This window comes from Bombina bombina, unplaced genomic scaffold (genome assembly GCF_027579735.1).
Source record: "Bombina bombina isolate aBomBom1 unplaced genomic scaffold, aBomBom1.pri scaffold_1931, whole genome shotgun sequence".
Lineage (NCBI taxonomy): Eukaryota > Metazoa > Chordata > Amphibia > Anura > Bombinatoridae > Bombina > Bombina bombina.
In genome coordinates, this window is record NW_026511190.1 from 6,497 (window position 1) to 24,737 (window position 18,241).

Genomic DNA, 18,241 nt, shown 5'->3' on the forward strand with positions numbered 1-18,241 from the left:
AATATAGTTAATATATATAATGTAATACCTATATTAACTATAATATACTTAGGGTTAATATAGATAATATAGCTGGCGGCGGGGTAGGTAGATTAAATTAGGGGTTAATCATTTTAATAGAGATGGCGGCGGTGTAAGGGGCTTACATTAGGGGTTAATAATATTAATATAGCTGGCGGCGGTATAGGGGGATTAGATTAGGGGTTAATAATTTTTATATAGGTGGCGGCGGTGTAAGGGGTCAGATTAGGGGATAGATAAGGTAGATGGCGGCGGTTTTAGGGGCTCACAGTAGGGGTTTAGTTTATGTAGATGGCGGCGGGGTCCGGGAGCGGCGGTTTAGGGGTTAATAACTTTATTAGGGATTTCGGGGGGGGGGGATCGCGGTTGACAGGTAGATAGACATTGCGCATGCGTTAGGTTTTATTTAGCAGATCGCGGTTGACAGGGAGATAGACATTGCGCATGCGTTAGGTGTTAGGTTTATTTTCTAGTTAGTTTAGGGAGTTACGGGGCTCCAATAGTCAGCGTAAGGCTTCTTACGGCTGCTTTTTGTGGCGAGGTGAAAATGGAGTAAGTTTTCTCCATTTTCGCCACGTAAGTCCTTACGCTGCATATTGGATACCAAACTGCGCTGGTTTGGTATACCTGCCTATGGCCCAAAAAACTACGGGCGACGGCAGAAATATACGCGCGTAACTTCTAGGTTACGCCGTATATAGGATACCAAATCAGCGTAAATATTGGCGTCGCCGGCTTTTGCGGGCGACGATTTATATCGGATCGACCCCCAAGTGTTTTATACTGAATAGCAGTGTCAGTACTTGCTAGCCAAGTGTTTTATACTGAATAGCAGTGTCAGTACTTGCTAGCCAAGTGTTTTATACTGAATAGCAGTGTCAGTACTTGCTAGCCAAGTGTTTTATACTGAATAGCAGTGTCAGTACTTGCTAGCCAAGTGTTTTATACTGAATAGCAGTGTCAGGACTTGCTAGCCAAGTGTTTTATACTGAATAGCAGTGTCAGGACTTGCTAGCCAAGTGTTTTATACTGAATAGCAGTGTCAGGACTTGCTAGCCAGGTGTTTTATACTGAATAGCAGTGTCAGGACTTGCTAGCCAGGTGTTTTATACTGAATAGCAGTGTCAGGACTTGCTAGCCAAGTGTTTTATACTGAATAGCAGTGTCAGTACTTGCTAGCCAAGTGTTTTATACTGAATAGCAGTGTCAGTACTTGCTAGCCAAGTGTTTTATACTGAATAGCAGTGTCAGTACTTGCTAGCCAAGTGTTTTATACTGAATAGCAGTGTCAGTACTTGCTAGCCAAGTGTTTTATACTGAATAGCAGTGTCAGTACTTGCTAGCCAAGTGTTTTATACTGAATAGCAGTGTCAGTACTTGCTAGCCAAGTGTTTTATACTGAATAGCAGTGTCAGTACTTGTTAGCCAAGTGTTTTATACTGAATAGCAGTGTCAGTACTTGCTAGCCAAGTGTTTTATACTGAATAGCAGTGTCAGTACTTGCTATCCAAGTGTTTTATACTGAATAGCAGTGTCAGTACTTGCTAGCCAAGTGTTTTATACTGAATAGCAGTGTCAGTACTTGCTAGCCAAGTGTTTTATACTGAATAGCAGTGTCAGTACTTGCTAGCCAAGTGTTTTATACTGAATAGCAGTGTCAGTACTTGCTAGCCAAGTGTTTTATACTGAATGGCAGTGTCAGTACTTGCTAACCAAGTGTTTTATACTGAATAGCAGTGTCAGTACTTGCTAGCCAAGTGTTTTATACTGAATAGCAGTGTCAGTACTTGCTAGCCAAGTGTTTTATACTGAATAGCAGTGTCAGTACTTGTTAGCCAAGGGTTTTATACTGAATAGCAGTGTCAGTACTTGCTAGCCAAGTGTTTTATACTGAATAGCAGTGTCAGTACTTGCTAGCCAAGTGTTTTATACTGAATAGCAGTGTCAGTACTTGCTAGCCAAGTGTTTTATACTGAATAGCAGTGTCAGTACTTGCTAGCCAAGTGTTTTATACTGAATAGCAGTGTCAGTACTTGCTAGCCAAGTGTTTTATACTCAATAACCGTGTCAGTACTTGCTAGCCAAGTGTTTTATACTGAATAGCAGTGTCAGTACTTGCTAGCCAAGTGTTTTATACTGAATAGCAGTGTCAGTACTTGCTAGCCAAGTGTTTTATACTGAATAGCAGTGTCAGTACTTGTTAGCCAAGTGTTTTATACTGAATAGCAGTGTCAGTACTTGCTAGCCAAGTGTTTTATACTGAATAGCAGTGTCAGTACTTGCTAGCCAAGTGTTTTATACTGAATAGCAGTGTCAGTACTTGCTAGCCAAGTGTGTTATACTGAATAGCAGTGTCAGTATTTGCTAGCCAAGTGTTTTATACTGAATGGCAGTGTCAGTACTTGCTAGCCAAGTGTTTTATACTTAATAACAGTGTCAGTACTTGCTAGCCAAGTGTTTTATACTGAATAGCAGTGTCAGTACTTGTTAGCCAAGTGTTTTATACTGAATAGCAGTGTCAGTACTTGCTAGCCAAGTGTTATATACTGAATAGCAGTGTCAGTACTTGCTAGCCAAGTGTGTTATATTGAATAGCAGTTTCAGTACTTGCTAGCCAAGTGTGTTATACTGAATAGCAGTGTCAGTACTTGCTAGCCAAGTGTTTTATACTGAATAGCAGTGTCAGTACTTGCTAGCCAAGTGTTTTATACTGAATAGCAGTGTCAGTACTTGCTAGCCAAGTGTTTTATACTGAATAGCAGTGTCAGTACTTGCTAGCCAAGTGTTTTATACTGAATAGCAGTGTCAGTACTTGCTAGCCAAGTGTTTTATACTGAATAGCAGTGTCAGTACTTGCTAGCCAAGTGTTTTATACTGAATAGCAGTGTCAGTACTTGCTAGCCAAGTGTTTTATACTGAATAGCAGTGTCAGCACTTGCTAGCCAAGTGTTTTATACTGAATAGCAGTGTCAGTACTTGTTAGCCAAGTGTTTTATACTGAATAGCAGTGTCAGTACTTGCTAGCCAAGTGTTTTATACTGAATAGCAGTGTCAGTACTTGCTAGCCAAGTGTTTTATACTGAATAGCAGTGTCAGTACTTGTTAGCCAAGTGTTTTATACTGAATAGCAGTGTCAGTACTTGCTAGCCAAGTGTTTTATACTGAATAGCAGTGTCAGTACTTGCTAGCCAAGTGTTTTATACTGAATAGCAGTGTCAGTACTTGCTAGCCAAGTGTTTTATACTGAATAGCAGTGTCAGTACTTGCTAGCCAAGTGTTTTATACTGAATAGCAGTGTCAGTACTTGCTAGCCAAGTGTTTTATACTGAATAGCAGTGTCAGTACTTGCTAGCCAAGTGTTTTATACTGAATAGCAGTGTCAGTACTTGCTAGCCAAGTGTTTTATACTGAATAGTAGTGTCAGTACTTGCTAGCCAAGTGTTTTATACTGAATAGCAGTGTCAGTACTTGCTAGCCAAGTGTGTTATACTGAATAGCAGTGTCAGTACTTGCTAGCCAAGTGTGTTATACTGAATAGCAGTGTCAGTACTTGCTAGCCAAGTGTTTTATACTGAATAGCAGTGTCAGTACTTGCTAGCCAAGTGTTTTATACTGAATAGCAGTGTCAGTACTTGCTAGCCGTTTTCCAAACCAAAATTCTATCTTCTTGGCAAATATTTTGTTATAATCCCTGGATGATCCTTCTGTAAAAGAAAGATATGATGGTGTAGATTGTTTTTAGATCAATAGAAAATGAAATTGTGCTTACCAGTCGACGTGTTACGGTCACAAAGAGACCTTTATCAAGACTGGTTTTATGGTGTTAGTAGTGGTCTTTTTATACCAGACTGATTGCTGGCCATAAAATTGTGCAACAGGAAGTGTTTGTTAAGCACTTCCTGTTTTACGGACCTTAAATGTGTGTTTAAAACATATAGTTTATAGTTTAAAAATCTGTGATTAATAAATCCATTATAATACATTTAGATGGTATCCTTCAAGCTCTGTCTGCATCTGATCACTTTTATTCAGAGAAAATACAAAAATTCATATGTTAGAATACAGTGTTCCAAATGTGAAAAAATATATATACAAACCCAGCCTTTTTAGTTATGACTTCATACCTATTATTTCAAAAATGTTCCTACCGCACCTGGGCCTAGATTTAGAGTTCGGCGGTAGCCGTCAAAACCAGCGTTAGAGGCTCCTAACGCTGGTTTTGGGCGCCCGCTGGTATTTGGAGTCAGTGATTAAAGGGTCTAACGCTCACTTTACAGCCGCGACTTTTCCATACCGCAGATCCCCCTACGCCATTTGCGTAGCCTATCTTTTCAATGGGATCTTCCTAACGCCGGTATTTAGAGTCGTTTCTGCAGTGAGCGTTAGAGCTCTAACGACAAGATTCCAGCCGCCTGAAAATAGCAGGAGTTAAGAGCTTTCTGGCTAACGCCGGTTTATAAAGCTCTTAACTACTGTACCCTAAAGTACACTAACACCCATAAACTACCTATGTACCCCTAAACCGAGGTCCCCCCACATCGCCGCCACTCGATTAAAAATTTTAACCCCTAATCTGCCGACCGCCACCTACGTTATACTTATGTACCCCTAATCTGCTGCCCCTAACACCGCCGACCCCTGTATTATATCTATTAACCCCTAACTTGCCCCCCACAACGTCGCCGCAAGCTACTTAAAATAATTAACCCCTAATCTTCCGACCGCAAATCGCCGCCACCTACGTTATCCCTATGTACCCCTAATCTGCTACCCCTAACATCGCCGACCCCTATGTTATATTTATTAACCCCTAATCTGCCCCCCACAACGTCGCCGACACCTACCTACACTTATTAACCCCTAATCTGCCGAGCGGACCTGAGCGCTACTATAATAAAGTTATTAACCCCTAATCCGCCTCACTAACCCTATCATAAATAGTATTAACCCCTAATCTGCCCTCCCTAACATCGCCGACACCTACCTTCAATTATTAACCCCTAATCTGCCGACCGGAGCTCACCGCTATTCTAATAAATGTATTAACCCCTAAAGCTAAGTCTAACCCTAACACTAACACCCCCCTAAGTTAAATATAATTTTTATCTAACGAAATAAATTAACTCTTATTAAATAAATAATTCCTATTTAAAGCTAAATACTTACCTGTAAAATAAATCCTAATATAGCTACAATATAATTTATAATTATATTATAGCTATTTTAGGATTAATATTTATTTTACAGGCAACTTTGTAATTATTTTAACCAGGTACAATAGCTATTAAATAGTTAAGAACTATTTAATAGTTACCTAGTTAAAATAATAACAAATTTACCTGTAAAATAAATCCTAACCTAAGATATAATTAAACCTAACACTACCCTATCAATAAAATAATTAAATAAACTACCTACAATTACCTACAATTAACCTAACACTACACTATCAATAAATTAATTAAACACAATTGCTACAAATAAATAAAATTAAATAAACTATCTAAAGTACAAAAAATAAAAAAGAACTAAGTTACAGAAAATAATAAAATATTTACAAAGATAAGAAAAATATTACAACAATTTTAAACTAATTACACCTACTCTAAGCCCCCTAATAAAATAACAAAGCCCCCCAAAATAAAAAATTCCCTACCCTATTCTAAAATACAAATATTACAAGCTCTTTTACCTTACCAGCCCTGAACAGGGCCCTTTGCGGGGCATGCCCCAAGAATTTCAGCTCTTTTGCCTGTAAAAAAAAACATACAATACCCCCCCCCAACATTACAACCCACCACCCACATACCCCTAATCTAACCCAAACCCCCCTTAAATAAACCTAACACTACCCCCCTGATGATCTTCCTACCTTGTCTTCACCATGCCAGGTTCACCGATCCGTCCTGGCTCCAAGATCTTCATCCAACCCAAGCGGGGGCTAGACATCCACTGAAGAAGTCCAGAAGAGGGTCCAAAGTCTTCCTCCTATCCGGCAAGAAGAGGACATCCGGACCGGCAAACATCTTCTCCAAGCGGCATCTTCTATCTTCTTCCATCCGATGACGACCGGCTCCATCTTGAAGACCTCCAGCGCGGATCCATCCTCTTCTTCCGACGACTAGACGACGAATGACGGTTCCTTTAAGGGACGTCATCCAAGATGGCGTCCCTCGAATTCCGATTGGCTGATAGGATTCTATCAGCCAATCGGAATTAAGGTAGGAATTTTCTGATTGGCTGATGGAATCAGCCAATCAGAATATAGTTCAATCCGATTGGCTGATCCAATCAGCCAATCAGATTGAGCTCGCATTCTATTGGCTGTTCCGATCAGCCAATAGAATGCGAGCTCAATCTGATTGGCTGATTGGATCAGCCAATCGGATTGAACTTGATTCTGATTGGCTGATTCCATCAGCCAATCAGAAAATTCCTACCTTAATTCCGATTGGCTGATAGAATCCTATCAGCCAATCGGAATTCGAGGGACGCCATCTTGGATGACGTCCCTTAAAGGAACCGTCATTCGTCGTCTAGTCGTCGGAAGAAGAGGATGGATCCGCGCTGGAGGTCTTCAAGATGGAGCCGGTCGTCATCGGATGGAAGAAGATAGAAGATGCCGCTTGGAGAAGATGTTTGCCGGTCCGGATGTCCTCTTCTTGCCGGATAGGAGGAAGACTTTGGACCCTCTTCTGGACTTCTTCAGTGGATGTCTAGCCCCCGCTTGGGTTGGATGAAGATCTTGGAGCCAGGACGGATCGGTGAACCTGGCATGGTGAAGACAAGGTAGGAAGATCATCAGGGGGGTAGTGTTAGGTTTATTTAAGGGGGGTTTGGGTTAGATTAGGGGTATGTGGGTGGTGGGTTGTAATGTTGGGGGGGGGGGGTATTGTATGTTTTTTTTTACAGGCAAAAGAGCTGAAATTCTTGGGGCATGCCCCGCAAAGGGCCCTGTTCAGGGCTGGTAAGGTAAAAGAGCTTGTAATTTTTGTATTTTAGAATAGGGTAGTGAATTTTTTATTTTGGGGGGCTTTGTTATTTTATTAGGGGGCTTAGAGTAGGTGTAATTAGTTTAAAATTGTTGTAATATTTTTCTTATGTTTGTAAATATTTTATTATTTTCTGTAACTTAGTTCTTTTTTATTTTTTGTACTTTAGATAGTTTATTTAATTTTATTTATTTGTAGCAATTGTGTTTAATTAATTTATTGATAGTGTAGTGTTAGGTTAATTGTAGGTAATTGTAGGTAGTTTATTTAATTATTTTATTGATAGGGTAGTGTTAGGTTTAATTATATCTTAGGTTAGGATTTATTTTACAGGTAAATTTGTTATTATTTTAACTAGGTAACTATTAAATAGTTCTTAACTATTTAATAGCTATTGTACCTGGTTAAAATAATTACAAAGTTGCCTGTAAAATAAATATTAATCCTAAAATAGCTATAATATAATTATAATTTATATTGTAGCTATATTAGGATTTATTTTACAGGTAAGTATTTAGCTTTAAATAGGAATCATTTATTTAATAAGAGTTAATTTATTTCGTTAGATAAAAATTATATTTAACTTAGGGGGGTGTTAGTGTTAGGGTTAGACTTAGCTTTAGGGGTTAATACATTTATTAGAATAGCGGTGAGCTCCGGTCGGCAGATTAGGGGTTAATAATTGAAGGTAGGTGTCGGCGATGTTAGGGAGGGCAGATTAGGGGTTAATACTATTTATGATAGGGTTAGTGAGGCGGATTAGGGGTTAATAACTTTATTATAGTAGCGCTCAGGTCCGCTCGGCAGATTAGGGGTTAATAAGTGTAGGCAGGTGTCGGCGACGTTGTGGGGGGCAGATTAGGGGTTAAAAGTGTAATGCAGGGGTCAGCGATAGCGGGGGCGGCAGATTAGGAGTTAATAAGTGTAAGGTTAGGGGTGTTTAGACTCGGGGTACATGTTAGGGTGTTAGGTGCAGACGTAGGAAGTGTTTCCCCATAGGAAACAATGGGGCTGCGTTAGGAGCTGAACGCTGCTTTTTTGCAGGTGTTAGGTTTTTTTTCAGCTCAAACAGCCCCATTGTTTCCTATGGGAGAATCGTGCACGAGCACGTTTTTGATGCCGGCCGCGTCCGTAAGCAACTCTGGTATCGAGAGTTGCATTTGCGGTAAAAATGCTCTACGCTCCTTTTTTGGAGCCTAACGCAGCATTTGTTTGAACTCTCGATACCAGAGTTAAATTTATGGTGCGGCCAGAAAAAAACCCGCGGAGCGTTAACAGCCCTTTTACCGCCGAACTCTAAATCTAGGCCCTGGTGTTTCCAGGCGGTCTCCCATCCAGGTACTGACCAGGGCTGGCCCTGCTTAACTTCCAAGATCAGACAGGATCGGATGCATTCAAGGCAGTGTGGCGGTAGACATTTCTGTATTAGCCCTATTTCTCATCATGATCTGATACTGATAAGAAAGAGAGTTTACTGTCATCTCCAAGCCGTTTTTCAGCTGTTTCTATTGGGTATAATCTCAGTAGGGGCTTGGTTTCTATTGGATGGGGCAGGGGTGTGTATAATAGGCTCAATTTCATTGGATAGTAGTCAGAATGTTGTTAAAACATTCCCTTATCTGTCATAATAAAGTCATTTTAGCGTATATGTTAAGGTGTCATTTTTGGATGTCATTTCTAGATGCCAATTTTTAGATATGCTTGCTAATCTAAGAGAATAAAAAGCGGAAACAAGACATATTCTATATAAAGGACGGACTTGCTAGTTTCATCTTTTACTTATTACACGATCTATGCTGATCGTGTTACAAGGTCTGAACGAAGAGAGAATTTACTGTCAGACTGCAAACCTTTTCTCGGCTATTTCTATTTGGTATAGCCTAATTATGCAGTGTAATATCTATTGGATAAGACAAGGGTGTGTTTAAGAGGTTCAATATCATTGGATAGTAATAGGGATATGGTTAAAAATTCCCTTATCTATCTTGGTCTAGTTTATTTTGCGTATATAGGTATTAATTTTGATCTTATTACTAGTCTCAAAAAGTATAGGAAAAATATTCCACATAAAAGACAGATTTGTTGCGTTATATACTTATTACCCGATTTAAGCTTTATATTAATTATGGTAAGAAGTGTATGATAATGTTACACGATCTTAGCTCTATATTAGTCATATTAAAAAATGTGTGACTATGTATTATATATCCCTTACAATATTCCTAATGGTGTTATATTGTTGTCTTCTATATACTGAATTTTGCTATAGTGCTATGTCTGTGCTGAGGTGTGAATTATTATCCAGAATAAAGAGAAATGTTTTTTTACAAACAAGGTGAAACCTCAATAGGTTTTAAGTGGAGCAGAAACGTATGGGAAGTGGAACCAGATGGTGGTGTAGAAATATTAAACAACCTTTATTTGTTTAACATAAGTATCCAATCGAGTGGGAAAATGACCTCTATACTAGTAGTGTCTTATCTGGAAAGATATTAGCCCTGATTAATGCGTTATATAATCTTAGAAAAACTATCAGATAAACTATCCTCAAGTCTTTTTTCAAATTTAGAATAGACACCTATCATTACAAACTCATTGGTGTGTGGCATATAGCGTACCCTAGTGACGAGTGTAAAGCATCTGTGGGTTAACCTAGTTCACCCAAAACCTTTTTCTTTTTAAATTATAATTTATAATTATGTTTGTTCCTGTTTATGAGTTTATATATATGAATGATTGAATTGCCGTCTTCTTTAAATATGAATATCAAATATGTTTTAGGTACTAACCTTGTGAAAATCTATCTAAATCACAAAGTTTATAGAGGGGTATGTAGCTAGCAGTGCTAGAGTATTAGGAATAGAGCCATAATGCAACCAGAAGATGCCCATATATGGGTATATGTTAAAAATTCGTCATATATGCAGAGAGAGGTGGATATAGCCCGTTCATTCATAAAAGCAAACTCAGTATTATACTGTTCTTCGCCAAAAGAGGCACTTCTCATGGGATTAGTAAGATTAAACATATCCCCATAGTTTCTCTGGGTTGCTTTTGAGATTTTTCCTTTATATCTCATTATAGTTAGTTTAGTTGAGGTTTAAAAGGTGAGATAGATCGTCTTTGTTGTTTAACCCTCTGGGATATAAGCAGTCTAAATAAAATATCCATTTGGATTCTGCCGTTAGTAACTTCTTTTCGTAATTGCCTCCTCTCCAGTTCTTAGTTACTTTTTGAATCCCCATATATTTAAGTGTATTAATATTCCCTTGATCTTTCATAGAGAAATGTTTATACAGTGGGGTATCCATATTGCGTTTTTCAATTTGCAGGATATGCTCACGTATCCTATCTCGCAATGGCCTGGATGTCTGTCCTATGTATTGAAGGCCACATGGACATTGGAGTAAATAGACCACTCCCTTATCTTTCGCAACGGATCAGGTTTACAACTTTGTATTTTTCTCTGGTATTGTTTGAGCGAAATTCAGCCGTTTTTACTCCACATTTGCATGCTTTGCAAGTGTGACAGGGGAAGAAGCCCTTAACCTTTTTCCCAAAGATGTCTTGTATTCCTGGAGGATTTTTCTTCTGTATGCTTGGTGCCAGTTTATTCTTTAAGTTGTTCGTTTTTCTATATACAAACTTTGGTACCTGAGGTAATTTTTCTCCCATTATGTCATCGTCTTTAAGTAGTGCCCAGTGTTTCCGGAAGATCTTTTCTATGATCTTACTGTTTGCACTATACTATATATTAAAGGGATGTTAAGAGTTTCTTCGTCTTTGTTCCCCTTATTCCTCTCCTTATAGTTGGTGAGTGTTCTTCTTTCTATCTGTCTTACCTCAGCAATTCTTTGGTCCAACATCTCTTCTTCATAACCCTTCTCCACAAATTTTTGTTTTATTATTTGCGCCTGTTCTTGCCATTTTGATGGATCAGAACAATTTTTTCTCATACGTAAAAGCTGTCCTTTTGGAATATTATTCTTCCATGTATTGTGATGGCAGCTTGTTTTGTGGACATAATTGTTACTGTCCACCTTTTTAAAATGGGTAGATGTTCCTAATTTCCCTCCTTTCACTTCTATGTTCAGATCCAAGAATGTGAGTGTCGTATGGCTCCCTTCATATGTGAATTTTAGATTGGCCGTATTCTTATTCATCACTTCAAATGTGTATTCCAAGTCTGCCTATGACTCTTTCCAAACGATGATTATATCATCTATGTATCGGCGATAGAGGACCAGGTCCGCGCCAGCTGGGCAAGAGTCCCAAAATATTTCCTCCCATTTGCCCATATACAGATTGGCGTAGCTCTGCTCGAACCTGGTCTCCATCGCCATCCCGCAAATTTGTCGGTAGAATTTGCCATCATGGCAGAAGTAGTTGTGATTTAGAATATAATGAATACTATCCAAAATGAATTCAATCTGTTCAGATGGAATTTCCGGATCTTTTTTGAGGTAGAATTTCACTGCTTCCAGTCCCTCTTCTTGCGGTATGCTCGTGTACAATGCTGTCATGTCACAAGTTGCCAGGATATGAAACTAGCAAGTCCGTCCTTTATATAGAATGTCTTGTTTCCGCTTTTTATTCTCTTAGATTAGCAAGCAATCATATCTAAAAATTGGCATCTAGAAATGACATCTAAAAATGACACCTTAACATATACTCTAAAATGGCTTTATTATGAGAGATAAGGGAATGTTTTAACAACATTCCGACTACTATCCAATGAAATTGAGCCTATTATACACACCCCTGCCCCATCCAATAGAAACCAAGCCCCTACTGAGATTACACCCAATAGAAATAGCTGAAAAACGGCTTGGAGATGACAGTAAACTCTCTTTCTTATCAGATCATGATGAGAAAAAGGGCTAATACAGAAATGTCTACACTGCCTTGAATGCACCCGATCCTGTCTGATCTTGGAAGTTAAGCAGGACCAGGCCTGGTCAGTACCTGGATGGGAGACCGCCTGGGAACACCAGGTGCGGTCGGAACATTTTTGAAATAATAGGTATGAAGTCATAACTAAAAAGGCTGGGTTTGTATATATATTTTCCAAATTTGGAAGACTGTATTCTAACATATGAATTTTCGTATTTTCTCTGAATAAAAGTGATCAGATGCAGACAGAACTTGACAAAATAAGGATACCATCTAAATGTATTACAATGGATTTTTTAATCACAGATTTTTAAACTATAAACTATCGCCTAGATTTAGAGTTCTGCGTTAGCCGTCAAAAGCAGCGTTAAGGGGTCCTAACGCTGCTTTTGGCCGCCCGCTGGTATTTAGAGCCAGCCAGGAAAGGGTCTACCGCTCACTTTCAAGCCGCGACTTTTCCATACCGCAGATCCCCTTACGCCAATTGCGTATCCTATCTTTTCAATGGGATCTTCCTAACGCTGGTATTTAGAGTCTTGGCTGAAGTGAGCAGTAGAGCCTCTACCGACAAGACTCCAGCCGCAGAAAAAAGTCAGTAGTTAAGAGCTTTATGGGCTTACGCCGGTTTATAAAGCTCCTAACTACTGTGCTCTAAAGTACACTAACACCCATAAACTACCTATGTACCCGTAAACCGAGGTCCCCCCACATCACCGCCACTATAATAAATATTTTTAACCCCTAATCTGCCGACCGCACACCGCCGCCACCTACATTATCCCTATGAACCCCTAATCTGCTGCCCCTAACATCACCGACACCTACATAATATTTATTAACCCCTAATCTGCCCCCCCAACGTCGCCGCTACCTAACTACACTTATTAACCCCTAATCTGCCGACCGGAACGCGCCACCACTATAATAAATGTATTAACCCCTAAACCGCCGCACTCCCGCCTCGCAAACCCTATAATAAATAGTATTAACCCCTAATCTGCCCTCCCTAACATCGCTGCCACCTAACTTCAAGTATTAACCCCTAATCTGCCGACCGGATCTCGCCGCTACTATAATACATTTTTTAACCCCTAAAGCTAAGTCTAACCCTAACCCTAACACCCCCATAAATTAAATATAATTTTAATCTAACAAAATAAATTAAATATTATTAACTAAAGTATTCCTATTTAAAACTAAATACTTACCTGTAAAATAAACCCTAATATAGCTACAATATAACAAATAATTATATTGTAGCTATTTTAGGATTTATATTTATTTTACAGGCAACTTTGTATTTATTTTAACTAGCTACAATAGCTATTAAATAGTTATTAACTATTTAATAGCTACCTAGTTAAAATAATTACAAAATTACCTGTAAAATAAATCCTAAATTACAATTAAACCTAACACTACACTATCAATAAATTAATTAAATAAATTACCTACAATTAAATAAACTAAACTAAATTACAAAAACAAACAAACACTAAATTACAAAAATAAAAAAAGATTACAAGAATATTAGGCTAATTACACCTACTCTAAGCCCCCTAATAAAATAAAAAAGCCCCCCAAAATAATAAAGGTCCCTACCCTATTCTAAATTAAAAAGTAAACAGCTCTTTTACCAGCCCTTAAAAGGGCTTTTTGAGGGGCATGCCCCTAAGTAATCAGCTCTTTTGCCTGTAAAAAAAAATACAACCCCCCCCAACATACCCCTACTCTAACTCAAACCCCCCTTAAATAAACCTAACACTACCCCCCTGAAGATCTCCCTACCTTGAGTCGTGTTCACCCAGCCGGGCACCGATGGACCAAAAGAGGACATCCGGAGCGGCAGAAGTCTTCATCCTATCCGGGCAGAAGAGGACATCCGGACCGGCAGACATCTTCATCCAAGCAGCATCTTCTATCTTCATCCATCCGATGAGGAGCGGCTCCATCTTCAAGACCTCCGGCGCGGAACATCCTTCTTCACTGACGACTAGACGATGAATGACGGTTCCTTTAAATAACGTCATCCAAAATGGCGTCCCTCGAATTCCGATTGGCTGATAGGATTCTATCAGCCAATCGGAATTAAGGTAGGAAAAATCTGATTGGCTGATTAAATCAGCCAATCAGATTCAAGTTAAATCCGATTGGCTGATCCAATCAGCCAATCAGATTGAGCTCGCATTCTATTGGCTGTTCCGATCAGCCAATAGAATGCAAGCTCAATCTGATTGGCTGATCGGATCAGCCAATCAGATTTTTCCTACCTTAATTCCGATTGGCTGATAGAATCCTATCAGCCAATCGGAATTCGAGGGACGCCATCTTGGATGACGTCATTTAAAGGAACCGTCATTCATCGTCTAGTCGTCAGTGAAGAAGGATGTTCCGCGCCGGAGGTCTTGAAGATGGAGCCGCTCCTCGTCGGATGGATGAAGATAGAAGATGCCGCTTGGATGAAGATGTCTGCCGGTCCGGATGTCCTCTTCTGCCCAGATAGGATGAAGACCTGTTGCTCCGGATGTCCTCTTTTGGTCCATCGGTCCCCGGCTGGGTGAACACGACTCAAGGTAGGGAGATCTTCAGGGGGGTAGTGTTAGGTTTATTTAAAGGGGGTTTGGGTTAGAGTAGGGGTATGTGGGTGGTGGGTTTTAATGTTGGGGGGGGTTGTATTTTTTTTACACACTACTTATAATTTATTGTTGGATTATTTTTTCTATTAAGTTTTCACTGTTGGACTATTTTTTGGACTATTATTTACATTTATATAAGTCACTATTTGAACACACCACAATGTTTTTGTAAATTTTTGGTTTTTCATTTTTCACAATCTTTGTTCTTAATTCACGTTTTTTGAAGATCAACCTATTTTTTGACCATTAATATCTTTTGTACACTAATTTTTGCACACAACTTTTTTGATACACATTTTTTACATTGGCTTATTGCTGTCACAAAATTTTTTACTTGACAATGCATATGTGTTAAACACACAGTTAAAGGTCTTACTCAGAGCCTTACACATTAGTCACTATTGGCAATATTTAGGAGCATTGCATAGAATTGCGAACATTATTGGTTAGATAATATTATATAACTGACTAATATATTTCACCTATTATGTGTATGTGGTAAACACAAAGTTGAATTTTTGTTGTGAGCCTTATACTTAATTTGGAATTTTTTAGGAATATTTTTTAAAAGCAATGTTTGCACAATTTTAAATGCCATATCTGCTATATAACTATTTGTTTTAACTATTCATTTAGCTATTATTGCTGTATAAATTTGTGTATGTGTATGTGGTAAACACAAAGTTGAATTTCTGTTGTGAGCCTTATACTAAATTTGGAATTTTTTAGGAATATTTTTAAGAGCAATGTTTGCACAATTTTAAATGCTATATCCGTTACATAACTATTTATTTTAACTATTCATTTAGCTATTATTGTTGTATAAATTTGATTGTTTCTACATGGATCCATGTTTTTAACTGATGTGTGTACTCAATAAATTGTTTATTGTAATCATTTGATAATATTGCATTTGGTCCAGACCCAGCCTTCGTATAGTTGGCGCTTTGGTCCAGACCCAGCCTTCGTATAGTTGGCGCTTTGGTCCAGACCCAGCCTTCGTATAGTTGGCGCTTTGGTCCAGACCCAGCCTTCGTATAGTTGGCGCTTTGGTCCAGACCCAGCCTTCGTATAGTTGGCGCTTTGGTCCAGACCCAGCCTTCGTATAGTTGGCGCTTTGGTCCAGACCCAGCCTTCGTATAGTTGGCGCTTTGGTCCAGACCCAGCCTTCGTATAGTTGGCGCTTTGGTCCAGACCCAGCCTTCGTATAGTTGGCGCTTTGGTCCAGACCCAGCCTTCGTATAGTTGGCGCTTTGGTCCAGACCCAGCCTTCGTATAGTCGGCGCCTTGGTATACCTTATTAGTTTCATCTTTCCATTTGACAACTAGGTGTCAAATTATCAAAGCCAGAGGTCTTATTTAGTAGGCGCTAGGTGTACTTCACAATCAATTATGACAGCATGTCAGTGCTTAGAGGCACATTAACACAGTCTTTGAGCACATCTGACCAGCGTAAAAAATACAACCACAGATCTTTACAGCATTTTAGGGTCATTTTATAACAGTTTAGTGATATTTTAGATGACAAAAGGTTAAGGGCTATGGTTAACCCCTGGGTTACAAGAAATGCTGATGCATAAACAGGGTTAACAAGACATTGCAAGAAGTTCACCGTTATAAACGCACAACTTTTCAACACTACTATTAAGTTTGTGACATTTTTTTATCTGCATTTGTAAACTGGTTGTGAAGCTCAGTAATAAGTGCGTCTTTCAGATCATATTGTGACATTAACCAGGAGGACACAGAGGGTAACACAAAATAGTTTATTAAGTAACAAAACAGATCTCCAGTGGCATTCTCAGTATATCTGTGCTGATATCATCTCCCAGTCATTCACTTCTCTTTGTCTCATAAGAACAGCTCAGTCACCTGAGGGAGACAGAAAGTAACAGGTTAACAGGAATCAGGTAGTCGTGCGCACACGTGAGGGAGACACAAAGTAACAGGTTAACAGGAATCAGGTAGTCGTGCGCACACGTGAGGGAGACACAAAGTAACAGGTTAACAGGAATCAGGTAGTCGTGCGCACACGTGAGGGATCTGTAAACTGTTTCTTTAGCTCCTTCTATGTTCTCAAGATGTATTATAAAAATAAATATGATCCAAATTAGATTTATATGGGATTACGAGACATTTAAAGAAACAAACTAATCAAAATTAAACTTTCGTGATTCCCTTTCAAGAAAACTTTACTTTTACTATCACATGGTATAATTTGATGCTCTTTTTTTTTGAGAGCATACTGAGTTAAGCTCGGGAGTGGGTGCGTGTTTTGAGAGCATACTGAGGTAAGCTCGGGAGGGGGTGCGTGTTTTGAGAGCATACTGAGGTAAGCTCGGGAGTGGGTGCGTGTTTTGAGAGCATACTGAGGTAAGCTCGGGAGTGGGTGAGTGTTTTGAGAGCATACTGAGGTAAGCTTGGGAGTGGGTGCGTGTTTTGAGAGCATACTGAGGTAAGCTCGGGAGTGGGTGAGTGTTTTGAGAGCATACTGAGGTAAGCTTGGGAGTGGGTGCGTGTTTTGAGAGCATACTGAGGTAAGCTCGGGAGTGGGTGCGTGTTTTGAGAGCATACTGAGGTAAGCTCGGGAGTGGGTGCTTGTTTTGAGAGCATACTGAGGTAAGCTCGGGAGTGGGTGCGTGTTTTGAGAGCATACTGAGGTAAGCTCGGGAGTGGGTGCGTGTTTTGAGAGCATACTGAGGTAAGCTCGGGAGTGGGTGCGTGTTTTGAGAGCATACTGAGGTAAGCTCGGGAGTGGGTGCGTGTTTTGAGAGCATACTGAGGTAAGCTTGGGAGTGGGTGCGTGTTTTGAGAGCATACTGAGGTAAGCTCGGGAGTGGGTGCGTGTTCTTAGCACTATATATATCAGTAGTGTTTGAAGCAATGGACATAATCATGTTATACATATAATGCTTAAAACGTGCAAATTCCTCAGAATGTTAGCTTTGGAGCCGGTAAACAAAAAATGGTCCAACTGCTTTTTGAAATAAAGATACCAAGAGAACGAAGACAATTGATAATAAAAGTAAACTAGAAACTTGCTTAATCTGAATCATAAAGTTTAATGTGACCTCCATGTCTCTTTAAGTGTTTGAGGAAGATCTTATCTTGCTTGAGGAGCCAATCTCACATATATTGCACATCTTATCTGTCACTTCTATTACCCAAATAAAAGGTTAGGCTTAAAGGGACAGTACACTGTAAAAATGTTTTTATGTTAATGTATTTGCAATGACAGCTGCAGAGTATAAAATGTAGGAGAAATTGCATTATCAGCTTTGTTTGTGTATATATCGGGTTTTGTGTTTTTAAACCACGGCCTATTACAATGGGTTGAGCTTCAGGTAGTATCTCATTATTTTATCACTTTGTGTACACACACTTGCTCCCTTATTTTATATTTGTCTGGAAAACTAAAGCTCAATACATGGCTCAATACATAGAGAGAACAATGGAAAATTGTCATTTTGTTACTTAAAGTGAATGTAAATTTAGATGATAAAGTGCCCGGTTTTTAAAAATCCGATTAAAAACAGGGCCACTTTGATTCATCAAAATATACATTTCACTCATATTGAGAAAATACCTTTTAATCTCGATAGCCGCTCCAGCGATTCCCCCAGTCGTCGCAAGCCTCTTCATACGTCAGAAATGACGGATCGGTCATCCTCCAATCACGGCTTCCCCCCCCGGGAGAAT

General features: G+C 39.3%; 2 pseudogenes; one reads left to right on the top strand and one right to left on the bottom strand.

Annotated features, from left to right (window-relative positions):
• Positions 1-8,312: 8,312 nt before the first annotated feature.
• LOC128643641 (uncharacterized) lies at positions 8,313-8,429 on the bottom strand (annotated as a pseudogene).
• Positions 8,430-11,908: 3,479 nt separating this feature from the next.
• LOC128643642 (uncharacterized) lies at positions 11,909-12,010 on the top strand (annotated as a pseudogene).
• Positions 12,011-18,241: the final 6,231 nt, after the last annotated feature.